Source organism: Coenobita brevimanus, unplaced genomic scaffold, assembly GCF_032717465.1.
Source record: "Coenobita brevimanus isolate Jiangsu-jjx unplaced genomic scaffold, ASM3271746v2 jjx.HiC_scaffold_1995, whole genome shotgun sequence".
In the NCBI taxonomy this organism is placed as follows: domain Eukaryota; kingdom Metazoa; phylum Arthropoda; class Malacostraca; order Decapoda; family Coenobitidae; genus Coenobita; species Coenobita brevimanus.
Window position 1 is genome coordinate 32501 of NW_027642881.1, and position 7500 is coordinate 40000.

Consider the following 7500-nt stretch of genomic DNA (forward strand, 5'->3'; position numbering starts at 1 on the left):
GTCCCTGCTTTTCCACACCGACGTGCGGTGTGGATCTTCCAGGTCTAAGTTACGGAATCTTAACCGTATCCCCTTTCGCCAACGAACTCCCAACGGGTAACTGCGGGCCGCGGCTGTCCCGTGACGTATGCTCAGTGACCCCGAAGAGATGGGCACCCGCCGCGGGACAATATGGGACCCGGGTTTCAAACAGACTTTCGTGCGCGCCCCAGAACACGCACGCCTCCCGCCACGTGTATCGGGCCTGAACTCAGCCTGACAGACAGACAGATAGATACGGGCCAAACCGCCGCTCTTCCGTCCCCCCTTCCTTTGAACAAGCCCCTACTGCCTTCAGAGCTTAGCAAGGGGGCAGGGAAGGCCACGGCCACGGGCGCCTGGGAGGAATTCGTCCAGTAGTGAGCAACCAGTCTCCCTTCCCCGCTGCTACTACTGCCACCATCGCCGCCGCCGCCGCCACCGCCGACAACGGCGGGGAGCGCGCGGAGAGGAGCAGAGCAGGTGACACACCGTTGCGTATGTGCCACAGGGAAGGGATGCAGGCACCCCCTGCCACCACCACCACCACCGCCGCCGCTGCAGCTAGCAGCGGCAGCAGCAGCAGCAGTAGTGGGCAGGTTTCTTTTCATTAAGTGGCACGAGACCGGCAGCACCAGGCACACCTTGCGGTGGGATTCGCGGAGCAGCGGGGTTCCTGCACGGGCATCGCTCCATGGAGAAACAGATGCCACGGGCAGCCCTGTACACCGGTTACAGCAGTCAGACAGGTGGAGAGAGGGCCAGCGGACGGCGCTGTGACTGCGCCCCCACCGAAACCGACCCCGAACCTGCTGATGATGCTGGTGGTGAGGCTGCCACTGATGCAATGCCGCTCCAACTACTAGTCCCCCTCACCCGCCGGGCGCCGCACAGCCACCGAGTGCTTGCGCCCGAAGGCGAGGGCAAGTGCCTCTCCTCCTGACCATGGTCGTCATTAGCAGAGGAGGACGATGGGTGCTGCTACGCCTCTATCGATCGTGCCGGGTGCCAACGCCCCGGTGGAGGAGGAGCCGTACTCGGCCCCCCCTCTGTGTTTCTGCCCGGGCGGCAGACCAACCCCCCCCTGCGCCTCCGTCGCGTCGCGCCGTCGCGTGCTCGCACGCAACGCACGCGACGTAATACGATGACGCCGACAGCGGCAGCCACGGCCACAGCCGCTGCACCACCGGCAACCACACCGAGAACAACAAGGATAGCTATGCCACCGCTGCTGCCACTGCGGTCACTACAACCGCAGCCCACCAGCCTCATTAAGCGGCCACGCACACCCTGCGCCCTCTGTGCTTCTTCGCCTCTGGTGCTGCTTCTTCAAGCTGCTGCTGCTGCTTTTGGCCCTTCTCGGCTGTTTCTCCAGCTGCTTGTGGCGTTCGTCACCGTCAGTCATCAATTGGAAAGACGGGAATGAATGCGCCTATGGAGGGGGGGGAGATCGCCAGCTGCGCTGCTTGGAACTGGCTGGTCGTCTGAAGCCGTTACCGCTCGACGTGGTACAAGGCGTTAGCCTTGGGCTCAGGAGCGACTGATCCATGTCCAATTGATGTTCACATGGAACCCTTCTCCACATCGGCCTACAAGGGAGTCTCTCTCGATTAGTTGCTACTACCACCAAGATCTGCACCAGTGGCGGCTCCAGTCCGGCTCACGCCGAAACCTTCAACGCTCACCACCGCGCCCTCCTACTCACCGGGGCTTAAAGACTTGCGTGGCGAAGCCTGTTGTGCCACCGGCGGTCGAGTATCGGGAGAATGCTTGAGCGCCATACCATTTTAAGGGCTAGTTGCTTCGGCAGGTGAGTTGTTACACACTCCTTAGCGGATTCCAACTTCCATGGCCACCGTCCTGCTGTCTATAGCAACCAACACCTTTCTTGGGTTCTATGAGCATTCATTTAGGCCCCTTAACTCGACATTTGGTTCATCCCACAGCGCCAGTTCTGCTTACCAAAATTGGCCCACTAGGCACTCAGTGATTTGGCTCTGGAGCTTCAGTCGTGGACGGCGGCGCCAGCGGCTTTTGGAAGGCCGCCGCGCCCCGTCTTTCAAGAAAGCCCAGACACTCACCCATTTAAAGTTTGAGAATAGGTTGAGGACGTTTCGTCCCCAAGACCTCTAATCATTCGCTTTACCGGATGAAACTCATGTACGAGTGCCAGCTATCCTGAGGGAAACTTCGGAGGGAACCAGCTACTAGATGGTTCGATTAGTCTTTCGCCCCTATACCCAGCTCTGACGATCGATTTGCACGTCAGAATCGCTCCGGACCTCCACCAGAGTTTCCTCTGGCTTCATCCTGGCCAGGCATAGTTCACCATCTTTCGGGTCTCAACATATCTGCTCAAGGTACTTGCCGGCACCTGCCGCAGGTGGAAAACGGGAGGGAGGCGGGTATCCGCCCCCCCGAGCCCGCCCTCCGCGGAGGGCCGATACGGCAAGTCCCGGGCTTGCGCCCCCCCGACACCGGAGAGCGTGTCCACGCGTTGGGCGCGGCGGCCGCGCGCCCCCTCAGAGAGGAGGACGACGACGACCGCCGCCGCGTGCGCCCGGAGCACTCGGGCGAGGGCCACCGCACGCCGCCGGACGCCAAAACCGAGGTCGGAGGAGAGGAGGGAAAGGGACTCACCCCCTCGTCGCCCCTTCCAAGGGAGCCGGGCGTGCTGCGTGGCCGAGGGATCAGCCCCAGGAGACCCCGGCCGCCTCCCCGCCAGCCAGCCGACCTGCCCTGGGCCCCGCCGCAGCCTCCTTCGGGAGAAGAAGAACAGGACAGGGGGGGAAGAGTCGGAGGAGGAGAGGGGAGGGGCGAGGCCCCCCGCAGTGTCTCACTTTCATTTCGCCTCTGGGTTTAGTGCACCCAATGACTCGCACACATGTTGAACTCCTTGGTCCGTGTTTCAAGACGGGGCGGGTGGTCCACCGACTTAGCCATTACCGCAGAGGGAGACCGCACGGTCGCGGGCACTCCCGCGACCCTCAAAAGCGGCCCCCTCGCCACTCATTAAACCATCGCAGGGCAGTCAGGGTATTTTGTCACCGGGGGTTTCCCCTGCCGCCCGCCCAGCCCCGCTACCTCCCCCGAGGAGGGGAAGGGCGGCAGAAGGGGGCACGGCGAGGTACCAATCCGCCCGGGCCTTCGACGTCCCCGGCAATGGCTGCGGCAATCTACTTCGAGGAGAAATACGCCCTCCGGCGCCGGCGTGAGAAACCGGAGGCGGGCCCGCGCCGGCGCGAACGCCGAACGCGCGGGCGTCACTTACCAGGCGGACCTCTCGGCCCAGCCGACGCCATCGAGCTGAATCCCCTCATTTCGATCTACGAGTTCCACCCGTTTAGGCTCTTAACGGTTTCACGTACTATTGAACTCTCTCTTCAAAGTTCTTTTCAACTTTCCCTCACGGTACTTGTTCGCTATCGGTCTCGTGGTCATATTTAGCCTTAGATGGAGTTTACCACCTGCTTTAGGCTGCAGTTTCAAGCAACCTGACTCTACAGAAAAAGCCCTTTCCGCCGACCAAGGTATCCCTCACGGGTGAGTCGCCATACGGGCCTATCACCCTCCTTGGGTAATGAGCCGCTTTCAAACGAGACTTAGGCGAGAATGGTCGGCGTGCTGGACCCTCTGAAACGCAACACCCCTCGAGGACGCCTCAGTGAGGGTTCGAGGTTATGCGCTGGGCTCTTCCCGGTTCAGTCGCCCTTACTAAGGGAATCCCTGTTGGTTTCTTTTCCTCCGCTTATTAATATGCTTAAATTTGGCGGGTGATCTCTCCTGGGACGAGGTCGTGACCAAGAGTGATTATTGTTTGGTACTGGCAAGGTAACACCCTCCACTAACTACACTTTGCTGTTGCTTTGTGGCTCTCCGGTGGCATCGGTACTACTATGGCACTGCTCGTTCCAAAGTACTTCTTCTCGGTAGGGTGGGCAGCTGCTGCTGCTGCTGCTTCTCTTTTGGGGCTCAATGCTGCTGCTGCCGCCTGCGTGAAGAAGGCATCTAAAGCAGCAGCACCGGCACCAGCAGCAGCAAATCAACTAACTGCTTTTCTCACCCGACACTTACCGACACCACCACCACCACCACTTGTACCGGCAGCAACCAGCTTCCACAAGCTCGTTCGTGTTGTCAGGGCTTCCCCCGCCCCCAGTACGTACAACAATCATCGAGGAAGCGCCTTGCCCGATCCCCATCATCATCGGGCACGCACGACTCCTCACGTCAGCCAGACTTCAAGTTTCACCCACACTACTCGGGACCCTCAAGGAGCTCGGGCCTCTGCGTGCGGGCTACTCCAGGCCGTCACGACAACGGCGAACATCTGGCGCCTCCGCCGGGCCCTCGTTGAGTCCTCCTCCTGCAGTTCCTCTAGAGAAAGGAGGAGAACAAGAAGCCTCCTCCTCCTCCTCTCCGGGCGCTGCAGTTGGCAACGAGGGCCACTTCAAAAGGCTTGTTGGTGACCGCCAATGAGCAGTGCGGGACAAGGAGAAACGAGTTCTCCTCCTCCTCCTCCTTCTTCTCTCCCCCCCCACGACGAGGGGCGAGAGGGGAGGAGCCGGCAGTCTGCTCACTGACTTGGCCAACGCGACAACCAGACCCTTGCAAATGCCAAGTACTGGTAGGTGTCGGTTCTCTGTGGACCGACAGAAGCAAGGAGTGAGGGATGCATCAGGCAGCCGTCTGACACGCACAACAGCATAAGCAGCAGCAGCAGGCTGCTGCAGCGTTGTTACCACCCTTTCCACTTCTCTTGCCTCTAGCCTTCCCGTACACCACCCCCAGCCCCCGGCGGCGCGCCACGCACGCCGTTCCTCGGGGACCGCCACGGTTCGATTCAGACCCGAGCGGACCCGAGGCTCTCCCCACCGCCTGCTGCAGCAGCAGCAGCAGCCCCTGCCTGCCGCCGACTACGGTGGTCATTGGCACGCTGGCGGCAGCTGCTTTTGCGGTGAGGAGGCGCAGGGAGGGAGGGGGGGGGGAGGGCGGATTGCAGTGGGTCCCGGAGGCCCTTGGTTGTCTTTCTTATCACCCATCACTCAAGTCAAAGGGACGAGCACAGAAGGGAGAGAGCACAGCAAAGGTCGGCCGGGTATATTCTATAACCCAAAACAGACTACCTTCACGGCCAACTTCTCCACCTGCCTCTACCTGTCCACTTCCCGTTCCACTACCGTTCTCGGGGTCAGTGGAGCGCGCACGCCCGGTCATTCGTCTCTTGCTCCTGTGCCGCCAAACGAGAGCCACGGGCTCCTCGGACGACGATAAGGGTGTGCACGTGTACCCGGCTAACTCTTCTTGCTCCTCCTCGGAGCCGAGTTCCCACCCGGTTACACAAGGGGTGACTGACACACTGACTGACCATCTGACTGAGCTATCGGGACCAATCAGTCCCATTACTGTCGACCAGACTGGCCTGGGGCCAGCCAAAGACAACAGCAGCAGCAGCAGCAGGAGCAGCAGCAGCAGCACAGGGTCAGCAGGACAGTGATCCACTCACTACAGCATCCCCTCTCCACGGACCCACCCACCCACCCACCACAGGACCACCCTCGTCAAGGTAACATGTTGCTCCTCGACTCCACAGAGCAGACCTCAGTATTGGTGGTGGTAGTAGTAGGCCGCAGAGCACCCTTCGTCCCTTCTGTCGGAGACCCCATGATGAGCACTCCGACGGCACAGAAGAGAGGAAAAAATGAACCATGTCGGGCTGTGCGTCTCTTGGGACAAAGGAGGTGAGAGCAAGAGCAGGGGGAGGAGGAGGAGAGCGGGAAGAAGACAGGTCAAACTGCATCCTCTGTCCCACCTGCCTGCCTTCCTTCCTTCCTGCCTGCCTGCCTGCCTCACCTTGGTTCCTTTCCAAGTCCCACCTTGACTCCACCTCCGGCGGTGCACCGACTTGTTTTAGTCACAATGTCGAGCACCGCGTCTCCTCTACCCCTGGGTAGGAGAAGAGTGGACGGTGTGGAAATGAAACGGTAGTCCCGGTGCTACACCCCAGCCTCTCCAGAACACTGTTCGGCCCCCTGAGAGCTTCTTTAAATCGCCTTACAGATCTCCCAGTGTTCAGTCCCTTGCTTGATGGGGAGGGTGGGGCCGACCGTCACCATGCATGCCTGCACGGACACACAAGGACAACGACGACGACGCCCTCCCCAGTGACAGGTTATATCAATGGGTTGGTTTTGAAGGAACGCAGCAGAGCCCGGTGGGGGGCGGCACTGCGAATCCCCAAGGCTGAGAGGAATGTCTTGTCGGCTCCTTGGGGCTCTGCCCGAAAGACAGTCAATTGTTGACGTAGCCCCAAGTCGCCCTCTCGCGGCTAGTTAGCCCATTGCCGGTTCTCACCAGCGTGTTGTTAGAGGCCTTGTATGACCCTCGTCCAGGAGTGGCGGCTACCCTACGGGGCAAGCCACCGCAATGTGCGTTCGACTTGTCGATGTATCTGAAAATGCGTATCACATACCGACTCGCAGTTCGCTGCGGTCTTCATCGACCCACGAGCCAAGTGATCCCCCGTTAAGAGTTGTGTCACAGTTTGGGAGAAGAAGCGATCTCGGACTTGCCAGGTCCATGTCGCACAATTCTTAGGTTTCCAGACAGAGCCAGTGAGGTGTCACTCACGGCTGACCTTGGTAGAAGAGGTTTCGTGCTGCCTGCGGGATGCACCCGACCAGGCTTTTCCTCTCTCGTCACTAGGAATAGGGACCGACACCACCAGACGTATCAACCGACGCCACCTTTCTCCGGCTCTGGCTGCCTCTGCTGGCTACTCGCCCAACCAACGGTGGGAGACGTAGAGAGAGAGCGCGCGCGCCGGCAGAGGGTGGCACATGATACTAGTGTCATAGGAGGTGGGCCTCTGCCTCCATAGTAACAAGTACAGCAGCCCACATCATCATTAGCTGACGTTCGAGATGGGCTTGCTCTTCCTTCTCCTTCCCCTTAGCACGGTGCTTTATTGACACCCATCCTCTCTCTCTCCCTCCCCCTCTCATCCCATCTTACCTCTGCACCAGCAGCAGCAGCAGCAGCAGCAGCAGCAGCAGCAGCAGCAGCAGGGGGATGGGAATCCTCAGGAGGAGGACAAGGAGAGCAGCAGCAGCAGGAGGATAATACAGATACGTGTGTATATGCATGTGTGCGCTGGGTGCTCGAGAAGGGCTGTTGGTCTTCCTTCTCCCTTTGCTCTATTTAGGGAGTAGGGTATGCTGTTGGGTGCCGGGAACGCACAGTAGGGGGGGGGAACTGATGGCAAGAACGAGGAGAGGAGGAGGAGGAGGAGGAGGAGGAGGAGGAGGAGGAGGAGGCGGACGACCAGGAGCCAGTTACTTTGGCACTGTGTCTTCTGTCCTTCGACCTCCTACATCTCTCCACACATCCTCTCTCTGTATCTCTCTCTCTCTCTCTTTTTTTCCCTCTTCTGCCATCACGGGGGTGTGCTTGCCGAGTCTGATGTGAATGAACCACCATCAT

General features: G+C 60.1%; 1 non-coding gene across 1 annotated transcript; it reads right to left on the reverse strand.

Moving 5' to 3' along the window:
• Positions 1-6396: 6396 nt before the first annotated feature.
• Positions 6397-6552, reverse strand: LOC145389758 (5.8S ribosomal RNA). The gene has a single exon (XR_013895525.1). It is a non-coding gene; the product is annotated as a 5.8S ribosomal RNA (ribosomal RNA).
• Between the last annotated feature and the right edge of the window lie 948 nt (positions 6553-7500).